Source organism: Phalacrocorax aristotelis, chromosome 1, assembly GCF_949628215.1.
Source record: "Phalacrocorax aristotelis chromosome 1, bGulAri2.1, whole genome shotgun sequence".
Classification (NCBI taxonomy): domain Eukaryota; kingdom Metazoa; phylum Chordata; class Aves; order Suliformes; family Phalacrocoracidae; genus Phalacrocorax; species Phalacrocorax aristotelis.
In genome coordinates, this window is record NC_134276.1 from 74,298,571 (window position 1) to 74,322,353 (window position 23,783).

The 23,783-nt window shown below is 39.4% G+C and overlaps 1 protein-coding gene across 1 annotated transcript in view; it reads left to right on the forward strand.

Moving 5' to 3' along the window:
* Positions 1 to 23,783, forward strand: part of GABRG3 (gamma-aminobutyric acid type A receptor subunit gamma3) — a 325,287-nt gene that overhangs the window by 273,096 nt on the left and 28,408 nt on the right. The gene's annotated exons all lie outside the window — the stretch shown is intronic.

Sequence of the window (23,783 nt, forward strand, 5' to 3'; positions counted from 1 at the left end):
ATATATTTGTTCCAAGTTTGCTTTCACTCAAGTGAAATTGTATTTCAGTGTGTCCCAATGTTCGTATTAAAACCTCTAAAGTGTGGACTTCAAAACGATTGACTTTTTCTAGATTTTTGATAACTTCTTCTCTACTCTTTTTGTAATTATACAAATCAAGGAATAAATGCTAACTTGACACGGCTGTTTGTTATATGCATGAAATTACTATATGATTCTAATTTCTCAGTTAAGTTTATTAAGCCATTCCTGCATCAAGACATATATTTTCACCATAAATTAAGGAGAAAGATTTTGAGCACAATGGTAGAGTTAGTCATATTAGACACTTTCCATAATAGTTAATCATTCAGACACAGGTTTAGTATTTTTCTTAATGTTTCAAAGACACCTTTTATTTCTCAGCTGATAAATGTCTTTGCTAGTGACCTTTCCAATTGATTGTAATTAAAAGCTAATGCTGCTTATTTTATTTCTTCAGAAATCTTGCTGTTTCTTATAATAACAGCAACATAGAGAAAAAAAGATATAAAAATGGAATACCTTATTTGAACTGGATAAATTCTCATAAAATTCAAACAATGTCTAAACTTTATACATGACTATGCAGTAAGCTCTGTGATTACCATTTGGTAAGTATTCTCCCATCTGCAGAAGGAACCTGCTAGAAGTAGTGGTGAATTTTTGAAAAATCCAATTTGTTTTTTTTTTTTTTTCCCAAAATGTAAGCAGAACTATGTTATTCTTTTGGAAACAATGTGAATAATAGCAATAATAAAAAAATTTTAATCTGTGAAACTACTGCTTTTGGGTCTTGACCCACCCACTAACATCAGTAATGTATTCTCAGGACTGGATAGCAATTTTTGTAATGAAGAATCATTGAAGCTTTAGTGAATATTTTGGGCTGGTAGTTTAGCAGAGCAAAATGTTGCAGGCAGTGCATGTGTAAAAGTTCTCTTCAGTTATGGATACAAATCCCTGTAGTCTGTACATTTCTCAGGAATGCAAATTTCTCAGGTAAGTCAGCCATATGTTAGACCAGGAGTTGGTGAATAACAGTCAAGTACCAACACCAAATCATTAAAATATCTGTGTATGCAGGTGTGGAGCTCATTGGAAGGGAAGGTATGAATAGGAGAGAAAGCCATGCTCTTTCTGTTTTGCTCACATCTGGAGTGATGCCATCCTGAGTTTGCATCAAGAACACATGCAAGAAGAATTACCGAATTGGCCATATTAAGGTGTTGACAGTGTCTTGATAAACAGATCTGTTAAACTTTCCTTTGCACAGAACAAAGGCATTTTTATAGAGGTGTCATTCAAGTGAGTAAGTGGTTAATGTGGAGCAAGGAAAAATATATTTCCTATGCTCTTTTTAGTGTGTGTCCAGTTCTTATTAAGATGAGTGAGCTGACAGTATGTCTTTCCTATTATTGTTATTGTTGCTTCTGCCCACCCATGTTTATGAGTGCAGAACCCAATAGCAGTGTTAAACTGAACCTACTGGAGCCATCATGACATTTCTATTCTCCCAAAGGCGTCACAGTAGCAGGAAGTTGCTGGCAAACTGGAGTTCATTCAAACACCAAAAATAAAACCCAAATCCAAAACAACCCTATCAGGAGGCTGTGGAAAGTAACTTGGAAGAAACAATGTGAAATGTATGGGTCAGATTGTCAGCTGTGTTTTTAGGTAGAAAAATGATTTGTGCATATGGCCCATATACTCTGGCCAGCAGGTGGCTGAGAAGGGGCTCTCATTCAGCAAATATATGAAAGATGTGAAAAATAAAACCCTGAGTTTGCATGTGGACCTGAACTTGCATAGACTCTCTGGCTGTATTTACACTATAGTTTAAGGTACTTTCAAGGCCAGATTTACTGAATGTCAACAGTATTTACTGTCAGGAGCGAACCCAGGGCCAGGACTCCAGAAAGCTAACTGGTACCTTGGAAAACCTTGAGTATGCCCTATGCTATAGAGCAAGGACTCCCAAAATGGAGGGAGGGAGGCAGGATACAACCCACCTGGGACTGTGCGATATGTCAGAGACAAATTTTAAGATAATTTTGCAACTACCTGCTGTGAGCGTATATGTATATATGAACAAATAGGATAAAGAGGCAGCTGTGCTGTGGTACATGCCTATTTACTAAAGAAAAGTAGCCCTTTCCAAAAAGTTTGAGAATTAGGGAACTCCCAAAGCTGCTGTTTCCTACTGTGTGGGCAATTTCTGGTGAATGCAGATGGCAGTTGCTGCCTACAGGTATCCCATCTCCTTTCAGCCATGCCACAGGGGCTACAGGCAGTCAAAAAAGAGATGCCACGTTCTGTCATGGAAGATCCATGGCATATTTGCACTAAAGCTGCCCAAAGAGGGAGACTGCGCGGGGACTGCCCCTAGGATGCTATGCATATAGGACCCCCTCCACTCTGGGCTGTTCCCCAGAGAGATCAGTTCCCACCGACTAGCCTCCAGGACTCTGTGTAGCCCCTCTGAACTGTGCAGGAGCCCATAAAGGCCCCACCAGCCACCCGCCATTTGCAGACTCAGGACAGAATGGAAGAGCAGGGTTGTTCAGAGTGCTGTGCAGGGAGTCATGCAGAGTAATGAGATGGAGTTAGGAAAAGGGAAGCAGGCAGGATACCAACAGCAGCTTTCTAACAAAGCGAGGTATTAAACATCACCTCTTCCTCCCAAGGGAAATTGTCAAAACTACTATTACACAGGGCATTTAAAAGCAGGCTAGGCAAAGTATGAGAAAATGTACTGCAGGGAGCAGTCTCCCACTAGCAGGAGATGTATTCATAACCCCAACATCATTTTTTGCTTCTGATTTACACCTTTCCGCTGGTTTATGACAGTGTTACTTCTCACTAAATTGTGTGTTCATCATATATATTATAAGAGCTGCTGCAGCATTGCATACCTGTGTCCAGTTCAGGGATGCCTTTTTTTAGCTCCTTTACAGCAGTGTTCTGGCTATACTGAAGAGAGGTCATACTGACCACACGGCAACATGCTGCTTGTCTTCCAGCATTTGTGTAAGCCCTTTCTTGGTAGTTTTTTTCACCACAAAATGAGTAGATTTAGTACTCAGCAGAGTTCTGCTATTTGATATTCTTTCAGTCTTTCCAAACCTTTTCCCGACATCTAAATAACCTTTATGTTAATCTAGGGTAATTTTAGAGGTACACAAGTAGGAAGCCACAATGAGTGTATTTCTGAAATCTGAGCAAGATGAGAAACGTCATCTCTTGCCTTGAACAAGCAATGGCTTCAAGCATTGCCACAGCGGTGTGCTTTACCCTCGCAAGAAGACTATCCTCTTTTACAATAATCTGGCAGCCAGATAAATTTTTCATTGCCATCTGGAAGAGGTGCTCAGTTTTTTCTTGAGGATTTTTTTGAATTTCATGCTAAGATACCAATACAACCAGATAAATATCTACTGCATATGGTGATTATATAGAATACCTCGCAGAAATCACTGTGCTGGTGCTATGGTCATGAACCTTTATTTTACACCCTAAATAAGCTCTCACTGTCAGGTGATGTCAAACTAATTCACAAGTACCGAAGAATTCCCTTGTTGCTGTCTGGCAAGATACTCAGATGCTATTGCAAAAGCACTTCTCTTGCTACGATGACAAATAAGGCTGACAAAGATAATTAAGGTAGAGGGAATACTAAGCCACCTGGCATTGCACTGTGAAAAAAGAAGGAACTACATATAAGGAGAAAATTCTCAGGTTTTAAAACTGCAAATCAACAATGGAAGGGTGGTCAGGAGAACAGGACAGAGAAAGAGGGAGAACATCACCCTTAAAAGCACTCTGTGTGTGTTTGCAGTAAACTTCAGGTTTCAGAGTCCCAGTCTTTCCCAGTACACTTAATGGGGGGGAAAAAAAACACCACCACCAAACCATCCCAAAACAAACCAACCAAATCAAAAGAGAATCATGAAGGAATCCATGAGCTGTAGTGTTGCTTTCACTTTTCTACTGACTTGTCCCCCAAGGAAAGTCCATTCATTCTTTTTAAACCACTCAATTTGTTTACACTGCTAGATAAACACAAAGATCTTGTAGCTACTGAATCTAATTTTCATTTACTTGAAAACTTCTTTGCATCATACAAGTCCTATTTGTGTTCTTCCTCAGATGCCTTTAGCCTGAGAGATTTTTGCAGTCCAAAGGACTGCATAAATAAGTTCAAGATAATTCATCAGAAATAGAAAACACCACAAAAGTGCTATATTTAAAAATTTTAATAGCTGATAATTACAAAAGAAATATACAGAACCAGACAGAAAGTACCGTTTCATACATTCTGAAAAACCCCCAAGCATTAATACCCAAACCCAATAAAAAGCCATAACTACCATCATAAAAAGGTATATGTTTGCATACATACAATGGATGAGTGATGATGGTTAGTGGAGTCTGCCTGTCTTACAACTTTTAAACTGTGCTTTATATTTCAAAATTACTGTCCCATCAAGTATCTCAGCTTAGATGATCAGCCCTTTATCACAGAGCTGCAAAGCAAGGTTAATATCTGTTATCACAGATTCATATAAAGCTCTTTGGGACAATGCTGATAACAACACAATTTAAAGTACATGCTCTGTTGCAGGGGACTCAATAAATGGCAAGTAAAAAACTACCCTAGAACAAAAATAAGAAAGCTTGTCTTTTAAGAAGGTGCAAAGACCTACATAAATAGCTATTGGCAGAAGAAGGGAGGAGCAGACGAGTTTTTTTAGGGAGGCCAAATTTCACTGGGGGAGCCCTTATCAGGTTGAGGGATGGACCAGGTGGAGTCAGGTGTTAGCTGATGCTTCTTGACTTTGTCAGAAGACCAACACACTCCCAAAGATTTATCCAGAGGAAAAGATGCTTATGTGCCTCTCTCTTCTACTAGGTGAGTAAAGAACAGCTGGCTTTAGAAACTATTTCAAAATTGGCACTTCTCTTATTTTTTGCTGTTAAATGTTCCCAGATCACTTAGCTGTAGGCCCAGGGGGCCCACGATGAGTACCTGCATTAGATGAGCCAAGCAGCCCAGTGGCAGTACAGGGTTCATCCAGCAGTCCAGCCATCACCCCATAGGTCCACATTGTTGGGGCAAGACCTCCACCCAGCCCAGACATCAGGTTGGCAAGGCACGGCCAGTGTCGGCAGCAGGCAGCTAGGCCCCTCAGCTAGGGGAAGGGGTTGCAAGGGGGGTAGCAAAGAGGGATGGTCACAGGCTGATCAGGGCAACTGGAGCCTGTTGGTGCACTTATGGCCCTGACAATGAGTGGAAAAAAATGCATGAATAGTTGTCAAATGTGGTTCTGTCTGTGCATGTTTGCTTTTAATGATCTGATTCAGTCACACCCGCTCCTGTACCAGCTAACTGATCTGAAGACATTTATTTAATGAATATTCATGAAGCCTTTTTAATTTTAAAGTCTTTGACATTTTTTAATGTCCCACCGAGTCCTGATGGCACATCAGAGAGTGTTTGTCATCTGTGTGTTCTTCCCAGGACAAATGTGAATTTTGGGGTTATTCTCCCTCAAATATAAAATTCAGCGGGATCCAGCATATACTACCTCAGCTGGCTGTGCTGCACAGACTGTCTTTAATCAGATGGCATCCTGAAGCAGACAAGTGGCACCTCAGATAAGTGCACTTCATCCTTGGAAAACAGTGCCTATTTTTGCCTACTTGGCATTGCAGGAGCTTTGCCTCTTTCAGCCACAGTATCACATGATTTCAATTGCTTTAGTGGTTAGGCTTTCATTTACAGCCCTCAGCAGGCATCTACTCTGGGTTCCCATGATTCTAGGCAGTGTCCACTCCTCTTCCAAATATTGCCCTCTCCTCCCCTTACCCTGTCCTACCTGTCTGCTAATATGAGTGCAGAAGGGGAGAAAGAGAATTTGCCTTTTTTTTTTTTTTCTCTTTTTTAACCTGGCATGAGTGGAATGATGGCTAGATTCCAGCATCTCAGAACCTGCTTTCCCCTGACGCCAGGCAATATCTCTGTGTGTCCAGCATTTGTGTGAGGAAAAAGTCTAACACCCCCCAAAGAGGTAGGACAGAAAATGGTTTTGGTGGGAGAATTCTCCATTGCCCTGCTCTCTGGCTCTTCAGTTCCTGCACACCTCCCCTGCCCTTTAGATACTTCTAGATACAACCCATTCTCATGGTTGTTGGGTCTTCCTTTGTATCAGGTAGATGTAATTATCCTCACAGCTGTCCTTGGGTTCTTAAAATTTGTGGTCTGAATTTTAGACCTTGCAAACCTACAAACTGTGCTTGCATTTGTTCCCAAAGTTCATTAAATCAGGTTTGGGCTTTCAGAAATCCGTTTCTGTTGTTTAGAAGGAAATCCTAAGAAGTTAAGAATCAAGCTAAAATCCAGTCTTGAGTCTTGAAGCTGAATATAAGTTTATTTTTATAGGTGGTAAATAGAACCATACAGGGACAGCTGATGCCAGAGGTGCCACCCTTCACCAGAATCTGTTGCCTCCATCACACTCCTTCCTGCTTTCTCACCTTACCTGCACAAACACACACATACAACCTTTCACAGTCATTGTGCGTCTTCTGCCCCCATGGGCCCTCACCCCCAGCAGCTCCTGCATTGCTGAACTAGCAGGTACTAGGAATGCATGCCTTGAAGCCCCTCTTGCCCAACTCATCAGCTCTAGTGCTGAAGATACATCTGCTTGCTGTCTTCACGCAGACAGACATGCACACGGTAATAGCGCTTGCAACCTAGTCTTCATTCATCTTTTCCTTCTTACCTGCAGCTTTCTCCACAACTTTGTCCTTAATGAAATCTATCAGACCTGGTGAAAGAACATAAAATCCCATTTAGGACTTCAAATAGGTTGGAAACACTACTTAGTACTTGAAAATAATGCCTAGTACTGACCCACAGAACTGACTTATGGCATATATAATGAATTAACTCTCTTACTTTTTCCCTGTTCATTTTTCATAGTTCATTGTGAAATATGACTCCAATAACTTCTTTAAATCCAGAATGTTATACAGCTTAAAATTACTTTGTGTGCAGCATTAAATACACAACCTGGATTTGAATTGGCTATCATTCTTTGACTCCTTTCAGAGGAACAGTCCTTGCCACTGCAATCATCTCTGGAATAAGGGAATATCCTAGGACTTTGGTTCTGACAATAAACACCAATTTATGTGAAAACAGAAAACTAGCCTGATTATCAGAAGATTCAGCAATAATCTTTGTTGACAGAGGTTTTATCTCTGATACAGTATTTGCAATAAAGCAAATCCCAGTTTAGCAGAGATAATCAACAGTGGCTGTATAGACTTTTAAAAGATATTCACATGTCAGATGATAATTGATCAGAATGAATATTTTGAATAAGCCATAGTTTTTCTAAGAGAAATTCCAATTTTTAACAGCAATTTTTCTTGCACTGATATTGTAAACTTCATATAACAGATTCTGATAATTTTGTCTTTTAGCGACTCAGGTTAGAAATGTAATAATTAAATAAATGATTACTAATAAGACTTCTATTCTATTAAAGTGTTTTCCTTTGTTGGTTATAAGTTCGACTGACACTTATGGGAATCAAAACTTTTATACTGCCCTGCAAATCCAGCACTTGCCCACCTTGTTACAAAAATGTCTCACAAAGCTCATAGTAAGAGAGCTTCTAAAGAGAGTGATTTATAACTTGATCAAGAGCCTACTGCAGTTAAAGGAGCTTTTCCCTGATATTGGCCTGGGATCAGACCCTGAAATGCAGAAGACTGAAACTGGCTATTTAATGCAAGTAACTCTTCAGTCACTAGAAACTAGAGAAAGCTCAGCTTATCGATAAAACAGTGGGCTAAGTAGAACAAGCTCTAAAAACACGTTCCTTTTTCTGTTTATGAATAGTACAAAAGGTGACTATAATAAGAGGAGTGGAGAGGATATTATTCCTCTCCATATTTTGTAAGTAAGTTCAGCAGAACTGCATATATTGCGCCCATCTTTAAAAAGGGTAGAAAGGAGGACCCAGAGAACTACTGACCTGTCAGGCTCACCTCTGTGCCTGGGAAGATCATGGAACAGATCCTCCTAGAAGCAATGCTAAGGCACATGGAGGACAGGGAGGTAATCTGAGGCAGCCAGCAAGGCTTCACCAAGGGCAAGTCCTGCCTGAACAACCTAGTGGCTTTCTATGATGGAGTGACTGCATCAGGGGACAAGGGAAAAGCAGCAGATGTCATCTGTCTGGACTTTTGTAAAGCCTTCAACATGGTCCCCCACAGCATCCATCTCTCTAAATTGAGGAGATATGGATTTGATGGGTGGACTATTTGGTGGATAAGGAATTGGTTGGATCAATGGCTCAATTACCAGATGGAGCTTGGTGACAAGTAGTGTCCCTCAGGGCTCCATACTAGGACCAGTGCTATTTAATATTTTCATCAATGACATGGACAGTGAGATCGTGTGCACCCTCAGCAAGTCTGCAGATGACACCAAGCTGAGTGGTACAGTTGACATGCCAAAAGGACAGGATGTCATCCAAAGAGACCTGAGGTTCAACAAGGCCAACTGTATCAAGGCTGCATCAAAAGAAGCGTGGCCAGCAAGATGAGGGAGGTGATTCTACCCCTTTACTCCACTCTGGTGAGACCCCACCTGGAGGGCTGCGTCCAGCTCTGGAGCCCTCAGCACAAGAAGGACATGGAACTGTTGGAGTGGGTCCAGAGGAGGGCCACAAAATAGATCCAAGGCTGGTGCTGGAGGACTGGAGAGAACCTCTCCCACGAGGACAGGATGAGAGAGTTGGGGTTGTTCAGCCTGGAGAAGAGAAGGGTGCAGGGAGACCTTCTTGCAGCCTTTCAGTACTTAAAACGGGACCACAGGAAGGATGGGGACAATCTCTTTAGCAAGTCCTGTTGTGACAGGACAAGGGGTAATGTTTTTTAACAAAAGGAGGGTAGATTTAGACTGGGCATAAAGAAAAATTTTTTACAATGAGGGTGGTGAAGTGCTGGAATATGTTGCCCAGAGAGGTTGTGGATGCCCCATCCCTGAAAATATTCAAGATGAGATTGGATGGTGCTCTGAGCAACCTGATCTAGTTGAAGATGTCCCAGCTCACTGCAGAGGGGTTGGACTAGGTGACCTCTGAAGGTCCCTTCCAACACAAAGCATTCTATGATTCTATATAATTGGTTTCATTCTTATGCTTTGCCTTGCAGAGTGGAATGCTTAATGTCCTTTGTATAAGCTCTTACTGCTTCAAATGGTGAGAGAGATTAGAAAGAAAGAAACTTTACTTTGTAGTAAAAGAAAAAGTAAAAAAATAGACAATGAATGACTCAGAGGCAGGTTTTCACCTGCATATTTTTCTTAAGGGAAAATTTCAGTAGGAAGAAATTTTTCTATAGAAGTATACAGTTGTCCTCATTAAGGGACCTTGAGCTTTTCATATTGTATGGAAAAAAAGCCTCACAGTCTTTTTCCATTAGGTTTTTCTTCAGCTGAGGTTTTATTTGATAGTTCCATACTTTGTAAGTTTTGTATGTGTCTAACTTTAAGAGGTTCTTGAATTAGTGTCCTGATTCGCTCATCCATTGGCAATTTTGTATTTGTCGTTCTTCCTTGTGCATGGAACCCTGATCTCCTGTTCCCTTCTGCTGGACCTACATCACATTCCATTCCAGGGTAATTCACTGGAACAGGAGGGTGACGGGGTTGACTCTGTTCTCCAGTAGCCATAACCTGGAGCTTGGGGTCGTCGACCTGAGGTCTCCAGAGCTTGAAAGAGTGATTGAATATTTAATAGCATACCAAGAACTAGGTGAACCTGTCTCAGAATTTAGCATGAAGGCTAGCTAAATCACTCACTTGAGAGGTAAGGACTTTGGTTTCACAGGCCCTGGTGCTTTAACCAGTAGGCCACAAGGTAAAAAGCAGAAGGCTGCTGTTGCTTCCATGTTTTGGTAGGAAAAAGATTTTGGTTTCTTACTTCAAAAGAACAGAGTTGTGAATTCTTTATAGCAACAGAGGCCTTCCTAGCAGCCACTTCTCCTCATCTGCACTTTTTCCTGCCCAGCTTAGATGACACCGTGGTAAGCTGCTGGCTTTCATGTATTTGTCCTGAGATGCCGAGCTCCCCCACTTACTACCAAGGGTCATGGCAAAATTTGGCATGTTGCGATGATTGTGTGGCCAGGGATTGCCAAGTGAGAAGTTGCACTGCCACATGCATGATATCCAGGCCCCTAGAGGTACAATCCCTGGTCTACTGGACTATATTTATAATGGCAGTAAGTAGCATGCTATCCTTGGTGGCAAAAGCAGTAGGGAGAGAGGGAAGTATTTCCACAGAAGAGACACTGTGACTGCAGTCAGAATGGCTTTACAAGTATCTTTAACATACAAGATACAAAGCAGAATTCGGTTGAGAAATTGTATTTACTTCTAAAAAGGTAGACAATGTATACAGGGTATTTTGACTCAACTTGTGAGACATATCTTGAGATTTTCTGACCTACAGTGCAGATTGATGATACAATTTCTGGTATTAATATCACCGTAATGGGGGTGGAAAGATATATTATATAAGAACTGTGAGACTCTGCATTTATACAGCTGAGAACAACTTTCAAGACTCTTGCTATTCCAGCACCTCTGGCTTTTGTTCCTACTTCTGTGTCATTACACCACTGTATTGGTGATTTTTGGTTGGTTCAATCAAAAATTTTATATTAACACAAACTGTGAAGGTTTGGCCTTTGCCCAGAGAAGCTACAACATTATCTAGAAGACTTTCCCAATTGCAATTGTACTTAATTTAAAACTCACAGCATTGCACAGGGTATTTTATATTTTATTCACTGCTGAATCTACAGTCTTAATGAGAATTTTAAAATACAGAATGGGATGACTATTCACATGTCACAGAAAGGTGCTAAGTGTCTTTTTAGATATTTTTTTTGCCATACCTTAGAAAAAGTGCAGCACAGATTAGTTATGGGCTAGCAAGATCTCTCTGAATTTAGCCTTTACAATTCCTCATTGGGGTCATGTTTCCAGAATTCTTCCATATGGTCATAGGGGCTCCTTGCCTCTAGGACCCTTTTCTGCAGTTAATATTCACAACCTTCGGGTCTTGTTCTTAATAACGACTCCATTTCAGTCAATACCTTCTGCTTCCTACTTACACCAGCAAGAACCAAAATCTCTTCTATGATTAGTTGCCTGATGCTGAATTTATCTACGACCTACTGAAGCCAGTATGTGTCTTACCATTACCTGCCCGAGAGTCTGGCAAGTGTAAGCTATGCTGTCAGATAGCTAAGGAAATGGTACAGTACAAGAATAAGTGTTTAGCAAGTTTCCAAACCTTCCAGTAAATGCAACCAAAGTAATGAGATGGGATAACATGAAAAAGCATTCCTGAAGTGTAAGGCAGCCTGCCATGAGCCTACCACGAGCCTACCACAGCATCCGACAGAGAACGAGAGGTGAACGCTTGGCACTTGGCTGTGGCAGTTTGGCAGTGACAGAAATCTGGGATGGCATTGCCTATGGATTGCAGGATTCACATGATGTACTGTGGTGTTTACAAAATGACTTTGGCATAAGACATGAAACAGTTTATCACTCATTACATCAGAGAAAATTAATCATAGTCAATTTAGACAAACTGAAGGTGTGGACCAGAGTTTCATTGATTCATAGAAATAAAATATATAATCCCAAGAACACAGGAAGGTGGTATTAGGACAAGGATCTCAAAACACTCAAGTGACTTTTACTAAGTTCTGCCTATGTCCTTATGCTTCTGAACAGATGAATCCTCTTGAATACATTGCCTTCTCATTAGAGCATTACAAGTGAGTCTTTAGTCTTTTAGATCTTGTTATATAAAACAGTGGTAGAACTATAATAGTAGACAATATCCTTATATAGGATGATTCTGCATCATAGCGGGGCATTTTCTTGTCAGCCTTTCAAAACCTTTCGCTGTTTCTCAGAATTTACCATATTGTATTTATACTCAGTGGAGAGGAAAATTAAAATTGTCATTCTGACATGACCCCTGAAGACTACATTTGGAAGGCTACATTTAGCTATGTTGAAACTCTAAGTTGCTCCCCAGTGCCAGGGTTTCACAGTACCATCTACATTATCTTTCTTTAACAGAAACAATCCACAGCTACTCCTCAGATTTTCATCTGAGAAGTACAGAACAGCCACCCACATTCTAATTCAAGTCAGTATCAAAATTAATTGCAGACCTCCTACAAGAGTGAGAAGTTAGAGTGAAAAAAAAACATCTGAAGAGTTTTCTGCTCTTCAAGTACACAGCTTCAGGCATGTCTTTTGCATACTATAAACAGTGTGCCAGATTATTCGTTCAGTACTATTGGTTCAAAACAGAAATTTTCTTAGAATAAGGAAGCAGAGGAATCATAGAAGAATTATAAAGCAGCTTGAAGAGAAAAAACAGTATGCATCTTGTACGTTGTTCACTAGATGCAGGTTGCTATGAAGCACATAAAGATGTTAAAAGTGTATTGAAATTCCCATACATCTTCCCACTCTAGTTGGACACTTGTCAAAATAATGAAAATCTGTAGGCACAGCTGAAGCCAAACTTGCAGGTCATGGTTTTAATCTGTGTCTTTGTCCACTTTGGTTTAAATTTCTCTCCATCTTGTTAATCTTTTAATAAGCAAATGTCCCAGAAAAAATACTGTTAAACATGTGTCTATTAATATAAAACATTGATTAAAATGTCTGTTGTAGTAATACCAATTTATACATTTCCATTCCAAACTCTCCGTTTTATCCTTCTTCTTCCATTCCTTCACTGATATAGAGCACATCTGTTTGTTTTTCTAAATGCTTCCTTTAAAAGGAGGAAAACTTGGTAAACGTTGCCTGTGTTAACACAATAGATAAAGAAAGAAGTACATTCAAGTGTGAAGAAAATCTTGTTGGAACTTATTATTTGTATGAAAAGAGAGATTAATTTCTAAAGACATATCCTGAGCAGCATGTCTGAAAAAACTAAGTCCTTGATCAGGTTTCCACAGTGCCTGCAAGAATCCCCTCAGCAAACTCTTCAGCTCACCCCTGGATTATGCACCTGGAATGATTTTTGTTTTTTAACTCAAGCTGCCTAGGCATCATCAGAAACCTTCAAGGAGCAATACCTGGGCTATCTTTTCTGATTTAAGTCACCAGAAAAATTGAAGCAGAAAAGCTGCATGGTGTGGTTGGACCATTCCCTTTGCAATGAAGCGCATCTTTGAAGAGTACTTTCAATACTGGGCTGATGAAAGCTCCCTCCATCACCCTCAGGGAACACTAGTAAGGGTGCAGAGCTGACTTTAGCCTCCTCTAGCAGCGAATAAAGTAGCTGGAAGCTGTTTTGGTCTTGACATCTTACTCTACAACTTGCAGGTGTAGAAAATTTGGGTTTAGCTGTGTCATCTGAGATAACAGAACCCCCTTTAGCACAGCAGTAGGCTCATAACTCATTTCAGGCCAAGGCCCATTGCACACAGTGCTTAAGCCCATCCTCTAACATCCTGTGTTTAAAAATCACTCCATGGTGAGATGTGCAGAAAACAGGAGTACAGCATGCTAACAAATACCCTATCGCCTAGGAATGGAGGATTTCTTAAAACATAATACAAAGTTTTCCCATTGTTACAACCTTAAAATAAAACTGCACCTTAGATTAAAGATTTAATTCCTTCGTGCAAAACCCAACAATTTTATGGCAAAAAAACTTAGGACAGGGGAACTCCAGAGAAGTTCAGAAATTATAGCAAACAATACATTTTTCATTCCTCCAGTTTTCAGTAACTTCTGATTATCTTTGATATTGAACTGCCGATATACCCCTTTTTTGTCCTATACTCAAAACCATTTCTAAAATATGAGCACTGCTGGCAGTTATTCTACATCTAGTCTCAGTCATCCTGAAGAAAGAAGAATTTACTCTTGCAGCTTTATCTGAGACTGAACCAATAATAACATCCTGAAACAGTTTCAATCCTACTAATACTGTATTAAGTATTGCATTATAAGGTAACTTGTAAACATGTTTTATAGTTCACAAATTTATGCCTAAATGTTCACTTCCCTCCACTGCTTCCCAAAGTGTTTAACAAATTGACAAGAAAAAAAATCACATCTGAACCGTTGCAACTTCTGGAAGTAATAATTTCTTGAAGAATATTGTAAATATAACTTTGCATACTTAAGGACAATCAGTGTTTCTACTGCTAAAAAAAAAAAAAGAATTTTGAAGACTGCAGTTCACCATTTTCGTGAGGTAATCTCTCTTTGACTGTAAGACTTTTGTACAACCCTATAATTAGTTTTTGGAATTGGTTTTTTTAGTACTCATGCTGGCTCAGAAAAAAAGACAGAAAATAAATTTATTATCTGCTTATTGTAAGCTTCAAGCTGATCCCATAAAGTAGATGTAAGATGCTGTTATCGTTTTCAGCTTTTCTTCAGAAAGCTACTCTGAAAGGCAGTAACAATGAAGTAACTTTAGCATTATGTATCTCAGAAAAACCTTCATCTCATATTATCTCATCTGAATTTCTGTAAGTAAAGAAGTCATTCCAGAGCAGAATTGAGTAAGAAAATGAAAAGAAGAATCTGAAGATTTTTTCATTGCATTCATGTTTTTATTCAAGTAGTTCATAAATCTTTGAGTACATTAACACCTGGGTTTGTCGTTTTTGTTACTTTGGTTTTGCTTTGTTCTTGAAGTCATTTGTTATTTTCCCATTTAGGAAAGCTGTATTAAAGCACAGACAATGCAGTTTTGGTTGATAGATCATAAAGGGCTTTTTAATAATTGTATTGTTAAATTATTTATTGAGGCTATTCAACAAGTACTAAACAAATAACAACAAATCCATTTGGCAGTACTCAAGGACAGTTTGAGAATGATGTGTTAATCAAGAAGGAGATGAAGTCTTCTTTAGCCCACCACATTTCTTAATTACAATCTTAAAACTTTAGTCATAGGATGGGGTTCAACAAAAGTACAGTTTATGGCTCCTGGTATTGGATCAAAGCCACCACAGACACACTCTAAATAGTAGAAATCACTTATAACCTCACTATGCTGGTTTAGATGTGGTCAAAAATGTTGGGTTATCTCTGCTTTCACCAGTTTTATGCCAATTCCACTCTAACATGTCAAAGCCAGCTTGCCTTTCCACACTTAGCCTTCACACCTCTTTGCTTGTTTCTTTTGTTTCCTTCTCACTTCCTTGTCCCAAAGACCATGTTCTCTCAATACTACTGTCCTTCCATTCATGCAGGCTTGGGGCTTTGCCCCAACTGAAAGTAAAACTTTTATTTGAACCCATGCTGGAATAAGACCTTCATTTTTCTTTGACCATTTGCCACAGACCTCTTGCCTTGCTCTTGCTATTGTGTTTTTTTAGCTCAGATCTTGCCATTCTTTCCCTACACAGAGGCACAATACCATCACCTAATGAGGGTCACGCCACATGAGAACCATGCACATTCTCCTGGTTCTATCTGCCACCCTCCAAACTGGACATGGACACAGGTAATGGGTTTAACAGGGCTCTGGAATGTCCAGTATCCCTCACTGGCAACACATCAATATGCCTTATTGCAACTTTTCTACACAAACAATCCAACATGGAGATCTAGGGAGCTGGAGCAATGCAGGACCAAGGATCTGAGGAAAGTCACAAAGAAAGGTCATTAATGAACTATTAAACAAAGTTTCTCAACATTAGTGTTTGGAATAAGAGTCATATGAAGATGAGACTATAGTTCTGGAATGCAACAAGAATACATCGACAAAATATCTAGGATTCCTTTTTTGTAAAAACCTAATTCTAGTATTCTAAGAAGGAAAAGGGATTCATGGAGCATTAGCAGATCTTTGTGAGAGCATGGACAATTGCAGAGATTGAGTAAATTCCCAAGAATTAGGTCCCTGTAAAGATCAACTAATTTCAGTATTTCAGGAACAACAGGATCAACAAACCACCCTCTCCTTTATGTCCCTCATCCACATGGCACCGACAACCAAGAGCTTTAAGAATAACACATGTCACCTTTTGAATCACATAGGTGGCTGTTGTCTTTCCAGATACAGTCTGCTTGCACTCTGTAGTCAGCAGTGATGGTAGTCAAGCATTGCCAGCTTCAAACTCAGCAATGCAGATCTCTTCCCATACTTGGAAGTATACTCCCCTTGGCCATCTGCTACATCCAGTAAGGGTTAAGGTCAACATGGATCTTCGTTAATGTTGCCTTCTCCTGCCTGATTTTCCCCCTGCTCTGATGCCTGTTTTTCCCACATATTGCAGGAGAGCAGTTCACTTCCTTTCCCTCCAGACTGACTGTCATCTCCACTGGATTCCCTGCCCTGTGCAACATCCATGGTGCATTGGACCATGGTGCACTCACCCTCTTGTGCCGTATATGGGCCATACAGAAACCTGAAACATTTTTGTCACCACTTCAACTGCAAGCATGAATAATGTTGCTGTATGGTTGCATGACGCATACATGCAGTGCAGGTAGTAAACGGTGTTAACTCCTGCAGTGGCAGCTTCACCTGTTAGCGGCATGGCATATAGCAGTCTATAAGACTGTTTCTGTTTTGGAGTCACAACCTCAAGGCTGTCTCTCTTCTGCTTTTCTCACTCCACCTGGAGTTGATTCCACAGTGCACAAAGCTGTTATTGCAATGATTTAGCAAATCATAGCACACAGAATGCCTAAGACCCATTTTTGGTTCATAGTGAATTTTTATCTTCAGAAAAACAGCTCAGAGGCTTTTGCACTAGAGGTAATGCAAAATTACAGGCTAGTGTTAACTTCAGAAAGATTTATGGGCATGGACAAAAACATTCCCTCTACCTTTGAGAGAGTTTCTGCTGTAGAAGGAAAAGACAAACAAAAGAAGAACAAAGTAAATTTTGCACAAGATCATGAAATGTTCAGGAAAGTGAGAAGCAAAGGTGAAATGAGTTGCCCATGAACACAAGTAGTCAACCAAGCCAGAAATTGACTCTAGCTTTAGTGATCCCTGTTTGTGTACCAGGTTTCTTCTGAAAGATATCAGAAGACATCCTAGTGAGGAGTTAAGATTCAGTTTGGTATTATGCATCATAAAAGGCTTTCCCTCTTCCAAAGTAGAAATTCTCTTATTTACCTTTACTGTCCCCATTCCTCTTCTGCTGGGGGACTGTGATCATGGGGTTAATGCTATTCTGAATCAGAACTGACTCAAACTACTCACAAATTGACAATAGATAAAAATAGCAATATTTCAACCTGTTTTGCTTTCCTCTGGGTAATTTTTTCCCCCCCTTGCCTGCCCTGTTCCCTACCACTTCATATTATGAGACATCCAATTATCAACACTGGATATTTAAATCACTTTCTATGAAAAAGAGAAAAGCAAACCTATTCTTAAAGGATCGCATTAGAAAGTGAACTTTTAAAGGTTTTCTTCCCTCCTCTTTTTCTTTTTGTCTTTTTTAATTTTGTCTTTTTTGTCTTTTTTTTAATTTTGTCTTCTGACACCTGCAGCTCTTCAAGCTGTAAAATCAGTTTGGCAAACTGCTTCACAGGTAGACTGTATTGTATGTTCACACTGCTTCTAGGGACCTTCATGGAATGTGATCTATGGATAGATATATGTTATAGGAAGACCACTAAAATCAGGCAAACAAGAAGAAACAGAAGAGATTGGGAACATATTATCTCTTCCCTTGAATGTGGTGTGGTAACTTACATCAGTTTAAGGAGAATGTAAAGATAGCAACCAGTCAATACGTAATATTTAGAATTATTTGACCAAAGTTTATGTGACTTCATAAAAAGGCGAGACATTCTAACTATATATGATTAAATGTACTAATTTCCTACTATAGATGCATTTATACCTTTTTTTTTTCCTGCAAAAGCTAGACATACACACAGAATGCATAGAATCATGCAGGTTTCTGATCTACATAATGGGAGACTGAAGGAAGAAACAAGGAGAGGAAAAGATTTACTTTTTCAGCTGTAATATATAAAGGTTGAGGTTTGCATCTAGTTCCAGTTAAATATGCTTAAAGAAAAGACAAAAAAAACCCCACCAAACCCAGGAAAAAAACCTCTTTGTAACACTGTCTATGGAATTAAACATGTACTGATGATAAAACACAGTGTTCTCCCTCTGCAGTTCCATGCAAATGCAGCCTCAAGCTTTAGTATTACAGGATCTCTGATGATTTCCACCTTTGATTTTCCAATTCAGAGTTTTTACTAAGTTGACAACCTTAGCATTAATAATGAAAAGTGGCAGTTTTATTAATCAAACATGTTCAGCCACCCAAACACCATTAAAACTTGATGTAATCTTATAGTGCAAATGCTTAAGCACCTGGAAATATTTTCATGCAATATTGACTTAATGGTAAATGAAGTGTTGAGAAGATATCTAGCTCTCTGCTCCCTTTGTCTTTAAATATGTAATCCAACAATATAAATCATAAACAGGCCTGTCCTGACATTTATAAGACTACAGTCCAGTCTCTTGCCTGCCCATTTAAGTAGCTAAATTCTAAGCAGTTTTGGATAGTTAAATATCCTGTTTAATGCTTTGTTTTATGTTCCCAAAAGGTTTCACTCCATAAGTAAAACAATAAAGAGTTTAAGTAATAAAAAATTGTGGAAATATATTTATACTGAAATAAATCATTTTGAGGAAGAGGGCTAGTTAAGCTTAAAATATGCTCACTCCACCTATGCGAGGTCAGCCTGTGAGTTGAGGCATACAAGGAAGAGCTTGTACTTTAGAGTTAATGAATTCAGCATTAAAGTGTTCCAGGGAAAATACCTTGCCTCATTCTGTGCTTGAAGAGTTTGTGGGCCCAGGACAGGCTCCCTCTGGTCAGGAGATCACACTGAAGGAGAAACATAACAATGTCCTGTAGGTCCAGGAGGAAAGAAATCTTCTCTTCCAGGTCATGACATTTTTCTCCAAACTTAATTAACTTAAAAGCATGTCTCATTTGGTGATTTTGCTTCATTACTCTTCACAGTTCATTAATAAATTCAGTAATCAATCTTAAAAATTTCCAAGAGAAGACAGAGCTGGGAATTGATGAGAAACTGGAAGCTTGGATCGGGGTCTAAGACTAGTTAGACAACAGCACTAATGCCCAGGGCGAGGCGAAGTGGGAAAGATGGGACTAGAAGCCTGTGAGAGGAGGAAAATAAAAGACAGACAAGGAGCTTTGGGGAAGGCTGGACAAGAAATTATCTGTGGTAGGAAATGGATCCATGCAGCATAGGAAAGACTAGGGCACAGGGAAGAAGGGACATGGCAGGGATGAGGAGGCTGGGACTGGGATGAGAAGCTGGTGACCTTGTGATGGAGCTGATTGCATGAAAAAGCTAGAAAGTTGGAGCTGTGAATGAGAAAAGGCTTTGGACAGAGGCAGAATATATTAAGCTTGATGGAAAGGCTACATTGCTGTTCAGAGCCTGGAAAGGAGTCCAAGACCGTCAGATCTCATCTATTCTCTGCTGTCAACAAAATGCTTATGAACCCATGGCAGAATGACTGTGTTCTGTCCTTTTCTGGAACTGGGTGCTAAATGATCATGGGCAGTATCAACCATTGAGCTCAGGTGTCCATAGGGCTGCAGGATGGTCTGCAAAAAAAGTAAGGAAAGAAAATGTTCAGGGGAACCCTTTTTCAATCACAACACAGATAGATTCAATAGACGCAATTGAATCTAGCAAAACTTTGGATGAAAATCAAGAAATAAGGCTGCTTATTTTATCACAAACAAACAAACAAACAAACCAACCCCTAAATGCAAGAATCACAAAGCTTTGACCATTTTGGCTCTTGTCATTCGTTGCTATCTGGAAGGAACTGCCAAAAATGTAATATGCCCTGTTGGCAGGGCTTCAGGCTTTGTGAGACTTGATAGGCTCCTGCAGAGAAAATCAAGGCAATTTGCATTAACAACGGGCAGCTCTGTATTGAAATACCCTCGCAGAACAGGGAACAAAAGGGAAGGTTTCAACTCTTAACATTGTAGTCTGCTGGTTTTGACATGAACCTATTTAAAGGATTACCCTATACAATCACCGTGAGAGAACCTGAATAGCCCCATTTAGCAAGACAGGCTAACATAAGGGAATGGCACTTTTCTTCAAGAAAAGTCTTACAAGGGAAAAGATATACAGCCAACAACTGAAAAGAGAACATGCCAGATTTAGAGCTTTAGTTTTAGTTTTAGATTTAGATTTAGAGCTGTTCTTGCTTATATCCATCCAAGTCTTTTATTGTATTAGAAATATTGTAGGTAGATTACAAGCTCCAGATCCTGGAATGCCTGTCTGTAGTAAGGAATAATACTGACTGTTTTGGCCTCCACCTCATCTTTTTTCTTTTTAAATCTGAATAATTATGGGGTTGTATAGAAATCCATTCAAGGATGGAGTAGATGTAAGAATATCAGTTATTGCTGAAGTTCATTACTGCAAGGTTGAGAGGGTGGGATGGCAAGGAACAATATATAAACCAAGTTTAACCAAATCAGAATCTTAAAATCTTGAGCTGCTAACTTCATGCATTGCTTATGAAAGAGTTATCTTTTATGTTTATGCATTTTCACATCTATGGAACTGTATGTTTTTATAATATTGTCTACTATATTAAATCATGCATGCCATGATTAAAACCACTTAGAATTAATAATTCATGGATAGTATCATAAAAGATATAATGAGAATAGGAAGATATTTCTGAGTGCTCATGGGAACTAATTATGTTTGCCGTTTCTGATGGAGACATGTATGTTATCTTGCAAGAGTATAGGTCACTCTGGCTGGTGTTTAGACAGCAGTATTATTCATCGGTCCCATTGGCTTCATTAAAAAGCTGTGTTTAATGATTATTTTAAAGAACAAATTGCATTTTCTGACATTAAAATTCCATGTATAGAAAACTCTTAAAGTGACAATTTCCAAAGTAATTTGTAGACTAAAAGGGAGTATGCCAGAGAAAAAAAAAAAGTGTGTGATAGCTTGAGATGGAGCTCAATTGCATATATCACTTTCCTAAAGTAGGAAATGCATCATAATAAGGAAATAATGAAACTGGATTGAAGACTGCCTGAGGATAGGTAGCTCCAGCTGAAATAAACCAGGTAGAATAAAACTGATTCAAGGAGAAAAGCATTAAGGAAGTGTTCAGAGGTTTCATATTTGAATTGATTTGAAGATATTCTCAGCATAAGAAGGCATTTGGTTTGAGCTTTCTTTTCAGTATTGTGGTTATTTAAATGTCCTGTTTCCGAAATAGCCGAAGCAAGTAGTTTATGTCAATCATTAATTACAAGACTTGCCAAACCAACAGTTTAAATCAAACCAGGTTATGAATTATACTAAGAAATCCTTAACCAGTGGAACAACTTTCTTTTTCTTTTTTTGGGTAATATTTCTGAAAGTTCTGGAAGTGAAAAGCTCCAAGGCTGCAGTATTGTTTGTTAAAGTTCAGTTCTGAATACATTTTCACAGATGATCCATCCATCCCTAAAAACTCTGAGGAATGCTGACCAAATGCAGCTACACATAAAAAACATAAAATCTCAAGGCAGTGCTCATAGGTCATCTGTCATTTTCAATTTGGTATGTATCAGTATTGTTGCCCTTGTCCTAAAATACACTTAAATATTAATGGAAAAGCAACCTACTTGCATCACAAGTGATTCTTCAGGTTCTTCCAAGCACTTAATTTTTAACAGTGTCTCCTATTCATTTTCTGACAGTTTAAGGAGGTTACATGTGCCATTAGCATCTCATTAACTTTTAATTTATGTACAAAGACCCAAAGTCTGCCATTACTCATTGGCAGTGCCACAGAAGCCTAATTCCAGGGGCTAAACCATGTAGGGGCTTAGCACAATAGCCTTTTACCCGAGCAGGTCACAAGTCTACTGCACAGCCTGGTACAAATGGAGATAATGTTCAGCAGAGGTCTAGATATAGAATAAAATTACCAGTAGACAAGGCTCAAATTATGTAGTCAAAGAAGGAACACGCTAAGGGCAAACTAATCCTAATATCCAAATACTCAAGCTGTTTGCCTAAAGTATTTAGTTTCATGTGGAGCACCTTGTCATAGTCAGGATCATTAATAAATGCACAGTAATTGATCAGTGGTAACTCAGTTCCAGAAGGCACTTCTCATTCCTCAAGGTATAATCTGCACACACGAATAGGCTCTCTTTGTAAAGAGCACTAATAGGTGGAAAAAAAAAAAAAAAAGAAAAAAAGGAACAGGCACAATATTTGGTCCTTCCCCAGCTTTTTTTCAAAAGCACTTCTTATTGGAACAAATGTACACAGAGAACTTTACTCCTTGTTGACAGAAACTCTTTGAGCATCTATTTACACAGTGCCAACCTCTACCCTAGTCTAATCTAAAGTCTTTCTTAAATATTGTAGATGTTGCAAATCATTTAACTGTAAAAAGCTAGCACTCCATAAGCAGGTGCTGTCAGCACAGATCCAGCCATAGCACTTGGTTGCTGCACCATTCATGGACTGAAATTTAAGACTAGTCTTCTTCCTTGAGCTGACTCTTCCCCTCAGGTTGATGCCTATTAAGTATCGTGAATATTAATTGTCTTGCTGAGACCTGTGACCAACCTGTGTAAATAAGGTACTCCATTCTCCAGTCTCTCTGGTGGTTTCTCAAATCAGTACTGTTATTGGGGAGAAATATGAAAAACTTGTTTATGCTTCTTTCCCAAAGTAGACTGTTGCTCAGATAGCTCTTAGGCAGTGTAGGTCTCGAATATAATGGCTTCTCTGTATGTGGTCAGGTTGCAAAGTTGTGTATGCTATTTAATGGGACCCTAACTATGAATTTCCTGAGTTTCCTTCTCACAGGGCTGAACCATATCTCCCCAGCGGTTATTTCTAACCTGTTACCATTTTGTGCATATAGTATTTTTCCCCTGTGCTGCATTCAGATTCATCTCTGGAGGCAAAGCACAGGGCAAAGAGACTGCTGGCTGTGAAAAAAAATAATCAGAGGCTTAAATTAAGACTGCCATTGAAATTTTTTCTCTGCCCCTCAAGTACCTCATTAAACACTTCATTTTTGTTGTCCTGAGCCCTTCAGAAGTGGAAACATTCCTATACTTTCTTCTCCAGAAGACTTAATTTGAGTGAAATATAGAGAATGTAGGTCCCATACTCTTTTCATTAGATGATGAGTACTGGCAGATTCTGTTTGCCTATGTAAAACTAAGGTACTTATGAGAAAACTCAAAAGTCCCTGTTGGTCTATCTGTGTAGTGCATACAGTCATGAGGGACCTTGCATGCTGCAGGTGCCCAGTAGCAGTAGTCCCAAGTGATCCCACTAATATTGTCAATCCATCAGTATCAGCAAGATGTTGATACAGCTGCAACATGGGCTGGTGCCAGAGCATGCTTTGCTTACAGTCTCCCTCATGTTCATCCAGTTACCTTGTAAATACATGGCATAAGTGACTAGAAACCTGTACCTCATTGATTTCCAATAGAATGAAGCTTTTGAAAGTGCTACCACTAATACTTAGGCTGCAGTCAGCAGCGAATGTCCACTGAGCTAGAGTTCACACCTAGTTTTTTAATGAAAGCAGAGCATGGTTACAAGTCCCAGGCCTGCGAGGCTCAGCAACAAAGGCTGTTCA